The sequence below is a fragment of the Lissotriton vulgaris genome, chromosome 8 (genome assembly GCF_964263255.1).
Source record: "Lissotriton vulgaris chromosome 8, aLisVul1.2, whole genome shotgun sequence".
In the NCBI taxonomy this organism is placed as follows: Eukaryota; Metazoa; Chordata; class Amphibia; order Caudata; family Salamandridae; genus Lissotriton; species Lissotriton vulgaris.
Window position 1 is genome coordinate 505,441,813 of NC_141696.1, and position 17,799 is coordinate 505,459,611.

At 39.8% G+C, this 17,799-nt stretch overlaps 1 pseudogene; it reads left to right on the forward strand.

Moving 5' to 3' along the window:
• The window catches only part of LOC147697235 (uncharacterized), a 137,263-nt pseudogene extending 122,504 nt beyond the window's left edge, over positions 1-14,759 (forward strand).
• The last annotated feature ends 3,040 nt before the right edge of the window (positions 14,760-17,799 follow it).

Here is a 17,799-nt window from a genome sequence, read left to right on the forward strand (position 1 = left end):
GCCACTATTAATAATAAAACATTTCTCGAATCTTGAATAGAAGTCACTAGTATCTTCATCATGTTTCTGTTTACAGGACGAGATTGCATCCCAATCCTCCTTTCTAGTTGTCAATAATCTGGGCAGGACCTGTACTATCAAACCTGGTAATGCTTTAGTTTTGTCCCCAAGGCCTAACCCTGGGACCCGTTTCTTTTCTTCTTCCTCTATTTCTGCCCAGGCAATTTTTGTGTCTCCCACCTCCCATTCCTTTTCCTTTAATTTCTCGAATATACCCGTAGGCAATAATACTTTCAACATTTTCATGATATCATCATATGTGTAGCCCCCCATTAATAACATGTCTTTAAGCTCTCTATGGAAACCTGCAGGGTCTTTATCATGGCATGGTACTAGTTTCTTCATTTCTAACAGTTCTAATTTAGTCAGAGGCGTGTGAACATATACGCGTTTCAAAGTTTTATCCTCACCCATAACGGGGTGCACTTCTCGTAAGGGGTTCTGACTTTCAATACCACCCCCGCATTGCATATGGTACATTTTCCTTTCTGGAGGTGGGGCGGGAACATATTCAGAGCTTACAAAGGTATCATATCTGTGTCGTTGTTCTAGAATTATTTGAATTAATTTAGTGCTTAGACCTCTCCATCTATCCATCAGTAGTGCTTCTAGTGTTTCATGTAAGGGACCTGGATCGGAATAATGTTTTCTGTATTTAATGAGAAGGTGCTGAATCATGTATACACCTGCTAATTTCTGTTCGTTGGGGGAGAGGTTCAGAAATGTCTGCGCTACTGTGTCATCATTATATATGTCTGCATTTTCGGCCCATGATACAGCTGATCGGGCTAGTTCTTGTTCATCCATAGAATTGAGTACATGGTACCCAACTCGATCTCGAAGCCTTTTATCAGTTTCCTGGAACTGATGCTCAGAAGAATTCGGATTTGTTAAGGCAGAGAAGAAAACTCTCTTGCTCTCCGGACGGATACCCTTCCTAAGGTAAGTTCCCTTACCTACATATGCTATTGTTCCTACATTTCTTTCGGATTCTTCCTGTACTTCTTCCTCCTCGGAGGAAGCCTTTTCTTTCTCTTTCTGGTGTACTGCTATCACTGCTTTCCTAATCTTCTTGTACATAGAGTCTATGCAATTCTGTCTGTCATGTCTTCCATCAGCTATATTTTGACCCCACTTGTTCAATGCGTCTAATTCACTCTGATCTGTTCCGGGCCTGTCTCGTTCTCTTATTAGACAATTTATGAAAAATCGTAGTATCAGCGCTTGCATGCCAACTTTCTGTTTCTCCATGGCATCCTTAATACTGTCAGAGTCCTTTCCTGTCTGAACGAACTCATATATTCTGTCTAGACGCTCCTTCATTCCTGCATAGCATAACAAGCTATCAGTAGCGGATCTTAACCGTAATGATGCCAATATCATTAAATCGTCCTTTCCGGGTACTGGATCATATCTGCAAACTGACATGTTTTCTTTTAATGCGTCAAGGCGGGATGAATTAGAGGAGTGGGGAGACCTGTACGTGAGAGGACTCTGCATATCTCTGAGATTTAATCTGTGAGTTGGTGGCGGGGTCTGAGGACCCGCGGTCGCACCTCCTGAAGCGGACGCTTGTACATTACCTCCCTGTGGAGTCTGTATCTGGACTTGAACTTGTCGTTTAGGTGGATCAGGCAAACGTGGTTTCGGTAGGTCAGTTTTGAGTACGGGAAGTGGCGGGGCTGGCGGAACGGGGGAGGTCTGTTGCGGTACCGGCGGAACGTGACCTGGGGGTGGAGTGCCACCCCCGTCCCTGTCAATAGGCAGGGCACGAACTGGCAGATTGGTGTAAGCTGGTGCTACATCGTCTAAGTATGAATTTAGGAATATGTCTTTAGTAGTCTTATGCATTACTTTAGTTGGAACTAATGGTGACGGCAAATTTTTTGGTATTTCTGAGATGGCGTCAGGTGTACCCTCGGCCAAAAGATACATGTTGTTCACTTGGCTATTTCGGATGCGATCTATTTGTTCTGATTTTACTCGAATTCCTTCAATAACTAATTCGTTTTCTTGGGCCTTTTCTGATTCTTTAAGTCTGTCTTCTCTACGGAGTGCTCTTTCAGCACGCTTATGTGATTCCTTACGCCAAAATTCTATGGCGTCTTTCTGAGATTGTCTGGCTTTCTTTTTCCGTAATGCTTCTTCTACCTTTATGATGCACTCGGCATCCCATGTTCCGCTAACTGGCCATCGGTATCTTTCCTCTAGGTGCTTGGTATAATCGGTCCATAACTCTAGATACAATATGGCGTCTATGCCATGTTTGTTATACATGAAATTACCTGGAGTGTCCCTAGGGGGGATCGGAATTTCTTCCTCTAACATCCCTTTCCTAGTTCCTATCTGCTTTAACTTGTTGAAAAACGGCATTGTGCCTACTTGATACTGAGATGCTCGATCCTTGATACTTAATTCTGAATGTAACTATTTATACAAGAAAACACAATAATGCACAAGGAAAACAATCACATTCATACCACGACATTAATCACAAAAACATTTAAAACATAGATGACTACCCCACTATACTAGATGTACTGCTAAACAGTACAGATACACTGTTGTAACAGTGCAAAAATTCAGAAATTCGGAATACTAGATATACTGCTAAACAGTACAGATACACTGCCTAAAAACAGTGCAGACCGGACTTGCGTACCCAAACCCGTCTAGATACGACCCAGCGATGGTACTCACCGGGAAGCACGGAAACAGAAGGCCTCGGAAAACTCGACTGGACTCGACTCGATACTTCGGAAAACTTCGGAAAACTTCGGAAAACTTCGGGAATTTTCGGAAAACCTCGGAAACCTGGTGGGCCTCTTGACACCTCGGACCTTGCTTCTTTCGGCTAGGCTCTGGTCGGGATCCTCCGCACTCCTCACCGCCTCGTCTGGGCACTGATCGCAGTCTTCGTCCCCTCCGTGGGTCAGAGGGAGATGCAGGAAATCCTGCCGGTACGCGTATGTTCCTTCTAACTGATGGCAGGGGACAGAGCTTGCAATGCGCCAACCGGCGCGTGAGGTGGGGGAGGGGTCCCTATTCGGGCGCCAAAATGACGTAAATAATTAATTTACTCTCTTAATTTCTATGCAGGTAAGTACTTAATCAATAATAACTCAGATCGGATGAAAAAAGACAGAGTCCGTGGTGTGAGAGTTCTAAGGGGTTTTATTCCTTAAAAAGGAATGGTCATGGCCAAGATATCATGTTCTGACCACCACACAGGGTGTCAGAAGGGATAGAGCGCTACATTTTATTAACAGTACATAGCTTATATACTTATTTTGCATCATTGGAAACAGTATAGAAGGCGTAACAGCTGGGAGAAGACAAGATAACAGTATACACGTGGTACATGTGCGTAATCAAGAGGCGTGAACTAGAGGTGTGTTCTGGAAACGTCACTGATAGGTATCACAAAGGGGTGGCACTAACAGAAAATGTGGCAATGTCAGCAGAAATCAGAAGCTTGGATGCGTGCGCAGCTGGATGACGTGTAATTGGAGGGGTGCAGGGGACTTGACATTTACACTGACGGAAAGAGACAGAAGTCTGGCATGTCAGATCAACTTGTGCTTCTATCATATCTGATATCTGATATTTAGGAACTAAGCTATCTGGGCAGAAAGGTCTCTAGAGCAGAAGCTATTCTATACTTGCTGTGAGTGCGTGTATAAGCGCCTGAGTGTCTGTATGAGAAGCGTGGGGGCATGGGGCCTTCCATGGAAGCATGGCAACGAAGCTATGAATTACTTGCGCAGAGACAGGTCGGCCCTTTAGCCCTGCAGCTGAGGAAGGATGTTTACTGAAGCTAGCAGGAAGGAATGTATTTTCGGGGAGGGAAACAGATAACTCGAAGGTTATAGTCAATCTTGGCAGGCAGCGGGCTGAGCTGAGCACGGAGGGCCGCGCTAGAAGTAAGTTAGAGTTCACGGGTACGGGGGCTGCCTGGGCAGAGATTTCTCGGAGTCAGAAGCCAGAAAAGAGGCTCGGTGGCAGAGATTCAGGGCCTACTTCAGCCAGGGCTGAAAAACGTAGGAGTACACTACAAAAAGACGTTGGCATAGCATACTTAGGAACGGACCATTTGACCCATTCATGGTGGGTCTGAAAGAGGACATGTTAACGTTAGACGCAAATGTATTTGCGTCTTCATAGCTGACACAGGAGGGAAGTTACATGCACTTTAACTCGTACATGGAGTCGGTGGGGTACTCGCTAGGGAACACAACTTGACCATAAAATTTATATTACCTCACCTGGCAGACAGGAGATGGGTCAATAATTCTTCACTTCGTAGGATCTAGAGTAGGTTTTTTCAAAATTGGTCTTATGCGGGCTGTTTTCTGAACCAATGGGTATATCTCAGACTCAAGCACTTGGTTTAAGAGAGGGGTTGGATATGAACTGATCATCCCGGAAGCCAGGTGCAAGACCATTGGTGGACATGGGTTCTTCCTGGATCCAGATTTAGTAGGGAGTAAAATTGTATTCACCTCTTTTGTGGTAAAGGTGCTAAAGCTAGTTAATTGGCACTGAGGCACGATTTCCTCCAGTACTAAGGGGATAATTACGATGGCGGGTGGACAAAGTCCACCCCCCACCGAAACGGTATACGGGACCGCCTGCCAGGGGTGCGGCACTCCTGCCGTGCAAAATAGGATGCGACCGCCAGGTATAATGCATTGTGGTGGGCGGTGCTGTCAGAAGCACCCGCCGCAATGCACAATATTCATGTTGTGCATTTGCATGCACAACGTGGTGCATGCAAATGGAGGGGGTACCCCCCAAGTGCATCTCCCACCCCTCCCAACCCCTGGGGTCCTGCAATGGGCCCCCAAAAGTAAACTCCACCTGACTTTCCATGGCAGAGTCCCCGCCATGGAAAGCCCTGCACCGCTGGGCATCCTAATATGGACCACCATATTGTAGCCCTTTTCTGCCCGGTCACATATCCTACTGCTGGAAAACCGGCAGACGGTCTTTCTGTCCGCCGGGGTCCCCTTTGCCATTGTAATATGGTGGGGAGGAATGGCAGGCGGGCGGTGGAAAGTGGTGGGCAGATCGCCACCGCCATATGGGCATTTACGGTCTGCCCGCCATACTAATGACCCCCTATGCCAGGGTCATTTTCCGTTGACTTCAAATTGTTTTGCAGATCATAATAGTTTAGTTGATAATTTGTCTGAAAAAAATTTACCATTTTATTGCAAAAGGCTTGGTCTGGTTTATATAAACTGACCTGTTGAGGTTGAAATAGCACTCGGGCGGTTTTACAAAAGCTCCTTAGAGGACTTTCTAGCCGCCTCAATTCTTGCAGTGTAGTATGTATTTCTTAGCTTTTATAATAGGCTCTTTATAAAATTGGAGCGCTATGTTGTATGCAGCCTTATGTTCTGTGCTGTAGTCCGCCCTCCAAATGCACTCAACTCTCCTACACATAGCTTTTAATCTTTTAAGCTCTGGTCCATACCATGGCAACGTCACCCGAAATCTTTTTACTTTGGTAATTCTTTAAGGTACCACCTGGATAACCGCGGTAGCAATCCATTTATTAAACTGGATAGCTGCATCATTGTTATTTATGACCCGCATGGGAGGAAAGATGTTTAAAGCCTTCTCAAGTTCCGCCCCTTGGACTTTATTCCATGTTCTAGTTTTTAAACTAAGAGCTTTATTTACAATGAGAATATTTGTATTGATGATGTTAATTAAAAGTGTTTTTCACTTATCCCCAGGGATGGGATGCTTGGAAAAAAGGGGTTTTGGGTGTGGGAGTGTATTAATACTCAGTTATTCATTTTAATACTTGAGTATTAAGTATTTATTATTCTAGCAGTAAGCCATTTTAAAAATAAAACAAATCTAAAAAATAATTTAAAAGGGTTTGGCACCTATCTGCTGGGATGGGATACATGGGCATTGGGTGGGGAGTGTGTTAACACTCGGGTATTAATTTTAATACATGACTATCAATTTTAACTTACATTAACAATTATTTATTTGTAAAATTGAGATATAATATTTAAATAAATAAAAGGGATTGACATCCATAGACTGAGATGGGAAGCTAGGGAAACATGGGTTTTGGGTGCGGGTGTTAATTCATAAATAATACTACTATTTGTAGAATTAAATTAGAAAATGCAAAAAAAGAGAGTAAAAAAAGAGTTTTGCACCCATCAATTGGGGTGGGTTGGGGGAGGTAATAGAGTTTTTTGGTGGAGTAGTGATTTAACTTCCATGTGTAAATTAAAACACACTGTACAAAAATGTATAGTAATTTAAAATTTACTTTAAGGGAATTAACAATCCTAAAAAAAAAATATTAATTTAGTTAAAAAAAATGCATATGTGCAAAATAAGTTTGCAAACATAGACATACCAAAATGTAAAAAAGTTGCAATTACTAATAAATATGATAATATACTACAAACCAATAATGGACACATTAAAAGTATTGTAAAAAACTGAATTACATTAAAAAAACTAAAAGAAAGTTTTAAAAAACTGCAAACAAATTATTTTAAACAACTCTATTAAATGTAATTTTTTTTAAATAAACATGTATTTTAACTGTATTGTAACATATATTTTTTTAAATTTTTTGTAGGTTTTCCCATAGTTTTCCATTAGAATGAATGAGAGAAATGTTCCTTTTTTTCCTTTTTCAAAAAGAGTTGACGTTGCAGCGTGTACGTAAATTCACCAGTGTGAGGAACGTCATGGTCAGGTTTGGAATCAATAAAGAGTGCATACAGGTAAGGCAAAACATTTTTTTTAAATAGTTTAAGGGTGGCAGAGTTTTTTGTAAGGAGAGAGGAAGGATGTAGTAAGACCTAGCGCAGTTGTTTTTTGATAGTTTTGTATGTTTTAACACCAAAATGTCTTCCTGTGCAGGTGGCAGTTGTAGGCCCACGTTGGGTAGATTGCGTTTGTAACAATTTTTGTTTAGGAGATTAATTTTTAAAGAATGACTACCTTTTCTTTTAATCCAACATGTCATGAAAGCAATATTTTGTAAACATTTTTGATGCAATGTATTTTAAAATTAAGGTATTGCATTCTCATGGATGAAGGAAGGGACATGGACACAGATGCATGGATCGCCGATTTACTATTTCGGACAATTTCTATTTTTGATACATGTTTTTTTAATTTAAGCTGGATTTGGGTCAAGAGAGGATTGCAACGATGGACTTCTCCATGCGATTTTGCCAAAAATCTTTTATTATTTGGGGGATTTTGCAGGATTTCAGTTGAGAGTGGATTGCAGTGATGAATGTCTGAATTTTGCAAAAATCTTGTATTTTTCTGGATGCTTTTTTTGTAGGTAAGCACAGTACAGTTTTCAGCTCCTTTTTAGCTACATAAATTGGCTTTGCTGAACTGAGTTCATTTTGGTTTGTTTGAATCAGGATTTGGTTTGCATCAGGGATTATGGATTACTTACTATGGATTAATGCACTGCACAAGCCTCTTGGTGAAATGTGGGATTGTTCTCAAATCCAAGAGTTGAAAAAAGAAGACAACTGAAGGTAAGGAACCCGACTTTTAATTTAAAACTGTACATTTGAAAACAAAATGGCAATTGAATTAGGGAGATTCATATTCAAAACAGGCAAGTAAGGTGGTTTAGGGGTTGGTGTAAATTAGAAATGTAGGATATGTGAAATATTGTGTAGGTAGTCTGAAGCCACCATCAACGAAAATTGTTGAATTGCACCCACAAGTCGCTCGCACATTTCTTTTGTTCTTTTTGAAATTCGTGGGCTCAGACTACCAGTCAATGACTGCACAATTCTCATTTCTTGGAAATTTTGCTCCTTCTATAAAATTTCCCAAAAAGTTTTGAAGTGAGAATGTGGTTTAACTATTGATTTGTTGAAGGAGTTGGGCCATCCCTCTATGCCATTATTTGTTTTTGCTCCTCCCTCTAAGCATGTCATATAGCAGTTCCACCACTTCATATGGAAACGTAGCTTCCTCCTGCGACCTGACCTGCTCAGATGGCCAAACCATGTATTTTCAAAGTAATTTTAAAGGGGTGCCAATTTGCCCTCGTTTGCAGAAAAATAGTCAGATTCAGAAATAGATGTGTAGAATTCATCTACACTATCAGGAGGAACAAAGCAAAGTTGTGTTAGTTGCTTCAATTCAAATTGCAATTTAATGTCTGATATGTAATCCTCAACTAAGGATGTTTTTTAATTTTTCTCCAATATGCCTGTGAAAAGTGAAAAAAAACATCCTTGAATTTCGGTATCCGTGTACCTTTTGGTTATTGTGTTAATCATAGGTAATTCAAAGTCAATTAACACTTTTCTAGGACTTTTGTTCACGGCCTTAGCTTTTATCACTGACAAAAAGTCTGTGTATGTTGAAGTTTTGTTTATCAGGGAGTAAACTGTACACTAAGGGCACTACTGTATGATAATTGTAGTCATAAATAGTGTACATTTAGGTGAATGGGTGGGCTGTGGATTTAAACGTCCATCCATCATCCAAATATCACTAGTCTCTAACTTAACAAGATCATGGGGTGTGCTAAAGATTAGAATTCTTTTAAGAGGGTTTTTGTTGTCATGCAAAAGAAATGTTTCATTACTAACAGTCACAGTAAGCTCAGGAGGAATGTTAATATCAGAGAAGGTTTGGGGTGCTACAGGTAGGGGGTTACTTGCCTGTTTTTTATGCTGTATAATTCAGCGAAGGTTGGGGCTGTGGAACTGAGCCACAGAGTTCATTGGAGGTGGATACCAGGTCTTTCATTCCATTTCTTTTTTCTCTTACCTCTAGCTCAATTGCAGAGTGGTTATGCCCAGTGGACTTTCAACAGTGTCACCAAGAGTAACCGCTCTGCCTGTTCAATGGGATTAGTAATAATGTGCACACCTCCAATGACACCTGAGCTCAGTTAGTCCCTCCTTACAATAAACATAGCCACTGTAACTTAACAGTCTATTTTCCCTGCTTGCTTTCACGTATTTGGTTTGGATTCTTGTTGCCATTCTCTGTAGAAAGAAGAAAAAGAGAAAACATTGTTTTAGTGAGTTTGTGTATAATTGCTTTAAAAAATATTTTTCCTGCAAGTGTAAAATTAGTGGCAATGACTTTATTTGTGTGATTAATAAAAAGCAATACAAAAAGACAATCAGTATGAAAGAATTAGTTAAAATAGAATGATATATCTTCAATTCATAAAAGGCAAAAAAATTTTTTAATGCAGTTAATATAGTTTCTTTTAATGCAGCAAAGCAAAGAGTCAATGCATGCCAGACTGTGCCGGACCCTCCGCCAAATAGGTCCCGGGTAATGCCAAGGAAAATTGGCCATATGCTTCACTGTGTCCAGCAAAAATAACTGTTGAACGGCCTCATTTGCTGTCCGTGTCCCTAGTTGAAGAAAAATGGGCCTTAGAAAGTAACAGCGAGCTGGCAGCAAGGCAGGGCAACATAGCAAGATGTGGGCCAGCGATTTCCGCTTATAGTAGCAGAGGCGACACTCCGAAATGGCTGGCTTTACTTTCGAGGAGGGATACAGGTATTTTAGGGGGAGCGAGTGTAGTCTGGCTGATAGTATCCTATGTAGGGCTTGCCTCCCCACCGGCTGTGTAAGATGTGGTTTAAGGCCATGTGATGTATAAAGGGAGCTGTGGGTCTCATGAAAGCCACTGGCTGACAGAGCTTCGATGTCCAGTATACAAGAGTATGATACTACTTGCTTTTTTATTGATGTTTTAATTGTGGTGTACTTGATTATGTTAGGATCCCAATTCTCAATGGCTAAGTTTAGCAGATATTTGGCTGAGGCAAGGCCAATAGACCACGGGTTGCCCGATTGTTGGAAAATTTTGTTTATAACACTCTTCAATGAGTTTTCTGGGCCCACAATTGTTAGGTAAAAGTATTTTGCCAAGCTCGCCAGTTCTTCCAGGGATTGTCGATTGAGGTTAAATTCCAGCCGAATTAAAATATTCCTAGTGCATACTGGAAGACTAAAAAAAATGTTATAAGCTGTGCAGTGGATCTTTTCAAGATCCTGCTCAAAGTTGCCTGGAAATGCCTGTATCGCATAATTAAGGGACGGTAATAATTTTGCCCTCAGGACTCGCTGAATAGCCGTAGTTGTTGCCTTTCTAAAACGGCATGAAGTTTGCAGATGGCAAAGGTGACCATTTTTCCTTTTTGCTTAAGCTTGTGGCCGTGGACCTGTGAGCGCCCAGTTTTGCTGAACCAAATTCCAAGATAGTTATATGTTTTTGAACTATGCAGTGTTAATGGGCCAAAGCTCCATTTCATCCATTTCTTTTTCGGGTGAGGTCCAAAGATTACTATCTTGGATTTTGTTGGATTTGCAAACAGCTTGTTTTTAGCATTATAATGTGCTGGATCTTGGTTCTTGCAATTCTTGGCGTCGCTAAAGGGGCTCAGTGCAGAGCACTACCCAAGTCCGCTGTATATAAGTTGAAGAGCAGCTGAGCAAGAAACAGCCCTGCTTTAGGCCATGATCTGTGCTAATTTTCCATGATCTGTGTTAATTTTCCATGATCTGTGTAAAATTAGTGTACATTAATTATTTTACAGATTTCTTTTACAAAATTGAACCAGGATTTAATTACCTGGGCTTAGAAATGTTGGTTTTTCATTGTTTACTGGCTTCATACCTTTGATGAAAAAAGCTTATTTTGGAGAGAATTGACAGAATGAAACAGGTTACCTTTATTAGGTTTTTCTGTTGTGTGGCCAGAAAGTCCTGGAGTTGAAGCAGTGTTTCTCTGATTTTTTCTTTCAATTGGTCTTTCTGTAGTGCTTTGCTCTTTGGCTTCTTTGGTTCCAAGAATAGTGCAGAAATGTTCTTAGTTTTTTACTATCAAACATCTACCTTTGCAAATTGCCTGCAAAGAAAAAGTTTAGTCATTATTTACTTGAAACAAAGTCATATTATTTTTTTGATGCTCTAATTGTTAATGCAATGTTACTTTTTCCATAGAAAAGTTTCTTAACTTGAAACCTGCAAAAAAAGATTATTAGTTATGGTTTTGGATCATTTTTACCTTGTATAGTTTGGCTTCTTATGTGTTGATGGGCTTGATTTGTTTTTGGTGATTAAGGATGTGTTCCTCCACACTTGTGGGGTAATATGATTTTATCTATGGAGAATTGTAAAAAAAACACTGTTTTATTGCATGCTTGAAAAAGAACAGCAATGAAAATGTGAACATTGCTTTTTAAATATTAATTTTTAATTTATGTTTATTAAATTTGCCTCCAACACCATCCAGCACTTTCTCTGAGGGAAGCATATGTCGGTGTAGGAATAGTAAATTTGCCACCAACACCATCCAACACTTTACCTAAGGCAAGCACCTGTCGGAGTAGGAATAGTACATTTTCCCCCCCATCACCCAGCACTTTCCCTGAGGTACCACCTGTTGGAGTAGGAATAGTAAATTTGCCCCCACCACCATCCAGCACCTTCCCAGAGACAAACACCTTTCGGTGAAGGAGTAGTACATATGTCCCCACTGCCACCCAGCACTTTTCCGGAGGCAAACACCTGTTGGAGTAGGAATAGTAAATTTGCCCCCACCACCAACCAACACTTTCCCTGAAGCAAGCACCTGTTGGAGTTGGAATAGTAAATGTGTAAATGTGGCCCTCCACCATCCAACACTTTCCCTGAGGCATACACCTGTAGGAGTAGAAATAGTAAATTTGCCCCAAAACCATCCAACACTTTATCTGAGGCAAACACCTGTCGGTGTATGACAAGTAAATTTGCCTCCACCACCATCCAACTCTTTTCCTGAGACAAACACCTGTCAGAGTAGGAATAGTAAATTTGCCCCACCACCATCCAGCACTTTCCCTGAGCATTTTGAGGCAAAAACTGTGTGAGAAAGATAGTCTGTGATAACACTCACCCAGCACGACCGGGGATTTTTCCTCACCTCACCTGGACTCATACTCAGGAATAATGAGGCCACACTCTAAAAATTTACTTTTTGAGAGACCTTGTGTGAGGTGTGAGCACTTGGTAATTAGAGGGTATTTGAATAGCTATTGAACATTATTGTTAGGGATGACAGTAGAAGTGCTCATATCAATGTAGAGAGGAGTGGGAGAAAGGTTTTTTCACCTACCTGCATTATGCACCTGTATCCTTACTTTTTAGAGCGTGGCCTCATTATTCCTGAGTATGAGTCCAGGTGAGGTGAGGAAAATCCCTGGTCGTGCTGGGTGAGTGTTATCACAGACTATCTTTCTCACTAGTAGGAGGAGCTTAAGCGGGACATGCTTTTTTTCGAATACTATGTTTGTTTTATGTTGTGTTATTCCAGATGCATTTTATCATCTACTGACACGGAGGATATGTTACTGAATTACCGTATCCTTTTTTGATGCTTCACTTTATTATACCTTTTGACACCTTAGTGCTTTTGTGTGACATAATCACTTTGCAGTAGCAACGTTTAGAACAGAGGCAAAGAAGAAAGCCTTGGGTCTTTCCCGTTTAGGCTGAAACATGTTGGCCCCTATGCATTCATTTGTTTAACACTGCTTTCTTGCGCTGTTCTCGTTTATAATTAGGAAGTGGCCAGATCCTTAATAAACTTATTTCTCTTGTCCTCTATCCTTTTTTAACATTCACCGCTTTATTATTTTTTGCACTGCACTTTAACCCATCTATTTTGATATCACTTGGTCAAAAAGTGTTTGTGATCAGTGACCCTACTATGGTACAAGGCAAGAATATGGTCTCAATGATCAAGAGACTTCATTGCCTTGGTAGGATGACCAAATGATAACATTGATCATCACAAGATTTTTATGAGAATCCTATGAATACCTTTTGAGTTCTACTCACAAATCACTGCAGACATTGTATTTGTTGTTTTTGTCCCACTCATGTAAACTAGTTGTTAGTCATCAATGTACTCAACACGATTGATGACAGTTTGAGACAATTCCTCGTTTCGAGACCCCTAGGTTTCTTTGTTGTTTATAGCACTATGATGTACCCAGGAGCCAGCCCGGAGGCCAGTACACATTGCAGAACATGTATATGAGATGCTGCACAACCAAGGGGCAAGAAGCAGCACAGTTCCAGGCAGGGCAATGAGAGAGTGCAGAGCATGTCCCTGAGAAGCTGCACAACCAAGGGGCAAGACGCAGCACAGTTCCAGGCAGGGCAATGAGAGAGTGCAGAGCATGTCCATGAGAAGCTGCACAACCAAGGGGCAAGAAGCAGCACAGTTCCAGGCAGGGCAATGAAAGAATGCAGAGCATGTCCATGAGAAGCTGCACAACCAAGGGGCAAGAAGCAGCACAGTTCCAGTCAGGGCAATGAACGAATGCAGAGCATGTCCATGAGAAGCTGCACAACCAAGGGACAAGAAGCAGCCCAGTTACCACAGAGCCAGTGGCCAGAACAGAGCAGGTCCATCTGAGGCAGCACATGAGAGGGGCAAAGTGCATCAACAGTCCATGGCACAGAACAGAGCAGGTCCATCTGAGGCAGCACAAGTCAGTGGCACATTGCATCATAACTCAAACAGGGCCAGTGGCCAGAACAGAGCAGGTACATCTGAGGCAGCACAAGTGAGGGGTACATTGCATCATAAATCAAACAGGGCCAGTGGCCAGAACAGAGCAGGTCCATCTGAGGCAGCACAAGAGAGGGGCACATTGCATCATACCTCAAACAGGGCCAGTGTACAGAACAGAGCAGGTACATCTGGGGCAGCACAAGTGAAGGGGACATTGCATCATAACTAAAATGGGGCCAGTGGCCAGAACAGAGCAGGTACATCTGAGGCAGCACATGTGAGGGGCACATTGCATCATAACTCAAACGGGGCCAGTGGCCAGAACAGAGCAGGTCCATCTGAGGCAGCACAAGTGAGGGGCACATTGCATCATAACTCAAACGGGGCCAGTGGCCAGAACAGAGCAGGTCCATCTGAGGCAGCACATGAGAGGGGCAAAGTGCATCAACAGTCCATGGCACAGAACAGAGCAGGTCCATCTGAGGCAGCACAAGTCAGTGGCACATTGCATCATAACTCAAACAGGGCCAGTGGCCAGAACAGAGCAGGTACATCTGAGGCAGCACAGGTGAGGGGCACATTGCATCATAACTCAAACAAGGCCAGTGGCCAGAACAGATCAGGTGCATCTGACGCAGCACATGAGAGGGGCAGATTGCATCATAACTCAAACAGGGTCAGTGGCCAGAACAGAGCAGGTCTATCTGAGGCAGCACATGAAAGGGGCACATTGCATCCTAACCTAAACAGGGCCAGTGGCCAGAACAGAGCAGGTACATCTGAGGCAGCATATAAGAGGGGCAAAGTGCATCCACAGTCCATGGCACAGAACAGAGCAGGTCCATCTGAGGCAGCACATGAGAGGGGCAAAGTGCATCAACAGTCCATGGCACAGAACAGAGAAGGTCAATCTGAGGCAGCACATGAGAGGGGCAAAGTGCATCAACAGTCCATGGCACAGAACAGAGCAGGTCCATCTGAGGCAGCACATGAGAGGGGCAAAGTGCATCAACAGTCAATGTCACAGAACAGAGCAGGTCCATCTGAGGCAGCACAAGGAGGTGTGTCATACGGGCAGTCCCATGGACAAGAATATTGTAAGGGTGGTTACAATGAACTGTCCAGACATCAAGTACAATGAGATTTGAGTAATGGGAACTGCACCTCACAGCACACAATCAGGTGGACTGTGGGACCACGTAGCTTCGGACACAGTGGCACATGAGCGATAGACCCTGACACACTGGCAGGACCTGTTACAGGAGTGTGGGAAACAGCCACAGCTCTAGTGACTGACACATGAGCGAAGGATAGACCCTGATACACTGCCAGGACCTGATACAGGAGTGTGAGAAATAGCCACAGCTCTAGTGACTGACACATGAGCGATAGACCCTGACACACTGGCAGGACCGGATACAGGAGTGTGAGACACAGCCACAGCTCTAGTGACTGACACATGAGTGATGGACCCTGACACACTGCCAGGACCAGATACAGGAGTGTGAGACACAGCCACACCTCTAGTGACTGACACTTGAGCGATAGAGCCTGACACACTGGCAGGACCTGTCCCTGGATCTGACCACTAATTACCATGCCAGCATCTGAGACATGAGAGTGGAGGGGGGAACATCCATTACAACGCAAGTATTACAACGCAGTGCTATTACAACGCAGGTATTACAACGTAATTTCTATTACAACGCATGTTTTTACAACGCATGGTGTTACAACGCAAGTGCTATTACAACGCATGTTTTTACATCGTATTTAAATTATTATTAATATATTTTTGTTTTATTTGTTTAATAATTTTTTTTATAACATTTGGTTGTATTATAATATTTTAATTGCTTAATAATAATAATTTTTTATTTTATTTATTATGTGTGTAATATTAATAATATTAATTATTTTTTATTATTTATTATGTGTTTATGTGCTCAGTGCTTTTTATTTTATTTTTTAAAAATAACAATTATTAATTATTTTAATTAATAATTTTGTTTTTTTTGGTATTAAGATAAATATATATATATATATATATTATAATTAACGACAGTTATTTATATATTATTTGTATTAAAAATTATTTATTTAGTATTTTTAATTAATGTTCTAATAATAATATTTTATTTTATTTAAAATTTAAAAATTTTTATATATTAAGTAATATTAATTTGTTTGTTATTAAATATATTAAGATATAAATATTACAAAGATTGACTAAGTTATTTACATATTCATAGTAATAAAAAATTAATAATTTACTTACTAAAAAATTATACAATTATATTTCTTTTAAATATTAAGTATTAATATTTATGTTTTAATTGGTAATATTAATTATATATATAAAATTAATTATAATAATTAGTGATTATAAAATGAAGTATTAATATTCTGGTATTTAATGAAAAATAATTTTTAAAAATGAAGTATTAATACTCAGGTATTTTAAAAAAAATATATAATATCATTGTTTTTAAATTATTTTTTGAAAGATATAATAATATATATAAATATATTATAAAGTAAAGGAGATTAAAAAATGAAGTATTAATACTCAGGTATTTATTTAAAAATATATAATAACATTGTGTTTAAAATATTTTATTTTAAAATATAATTATTCTTTGTAGAAGGTTTTATTAGTAATTAGTAAATCAATAAAATATAGTTTAATGTTTACAATATTTTTTAAAAATTTAAAAAATTATAGTTATATTTTTAATATGTATATTTAAACATTTTCCCACGCTTTTCTATTGATTTCAATGAAGCGTTTTGTCCTTTATTTATTTCTATGAATACTCTATTGGAATCCGCGGGACGGTTTCTTATGGATGAAAAACAACTGAAGCAGGATGGAGAAGAAGGAAACAAGGGTAGCCTAATGGTAAGTGATAAAAAACATAATTTTTGGTAACTTTACTTTAATTTATAACGTTCAAATAAAAAATAATAAAAGTACAAACTCAATTTGTTTTGAAATAAATTTCTTTTATTATTCAAATAAAATGTCAAAAAAATATATTGATTTTTATTTGTATTTTTAATATTTACATGATATTTTTACTTTACAAATAAATTACATAATGTATTAAATTAAACATATAATACATTATAATGAAATAGTCCTTTTTCAATTTTGCTGCCTTTGGATGACATCTTCATGTTCACGTCGACGTTAGCCGCCATCTTGGATTTATTGATTGCTGGAAGTAGCAGGAAGCTGATCTGCGCTCAAGGTAGGAAACTTTTCAAACTTTATTTACAGTAAAACATAGTTTTTTTTAGTTCAGAAAGATTTTATTAATTTTTAAGGCAAAAGGAAAAAGCATAAATACAATACAAAAAAGAGGAAGGAAGTTACAAGCGTAAGTGGTCAAATAACCAATATGAAGCGTAATCAATCATAATATGTAAAATTAACATATAATAATACAAAAGAATCGCAATTAAGGAGGAAGGGTAAGGATGGAGGGAGGAAGAGGGGAAGGGAATAACATGTCATAGGAACGTGAATTCATAAACTACAGAGTTACAGTGAAAATGCAATGTAAAAATAGAATATAAGAAAATGTATAACAATATCAGTGCAAAACATATGAATCAATAGGTAACCAAAACGATTGAAATGATTGTGGATTATGAGTAACGCCTTTAAGAGAAAGCTGCGCACCTCTTCTCGTAAAGGTGATCCATGACCACCAAGCATGAACTGAAAGAGAAGAAGCATCTTTCCAACAGAAAGTAATGGATTTTAAGGCAGCTGTGATTAGAAAATTAAACAATTTTGCCTCTGAGTCTGAAAGGGGGTGAGTCAGGGCAATCGATTTGCAAATTAAAAGATTAAAGGAAATATCATCTTGTAAAGGTAAAATTTTCAAAATTACATTCCATACTTCCAACCAAAATTTCATAATAACTGGACATTCAAATAACATATGGCGTAGGGAACCAGGGCTAGCGTTGCAGTGCCAACAAACATCAGAAAGTAATAGTTTTGCATGGAAAAGACGTGAAGGAGTCCATAAAGTGTTAAATAAAATATAAGCATTGGTTTGATAAAGGGACACTGGGAGCCAGCCAGAGATACTGTCGAGCCATATAGAGGACCATGAGTCATCTGACAGGGAGATAGAAAGTTCATTGTTCCAAAACGACGAAATAAT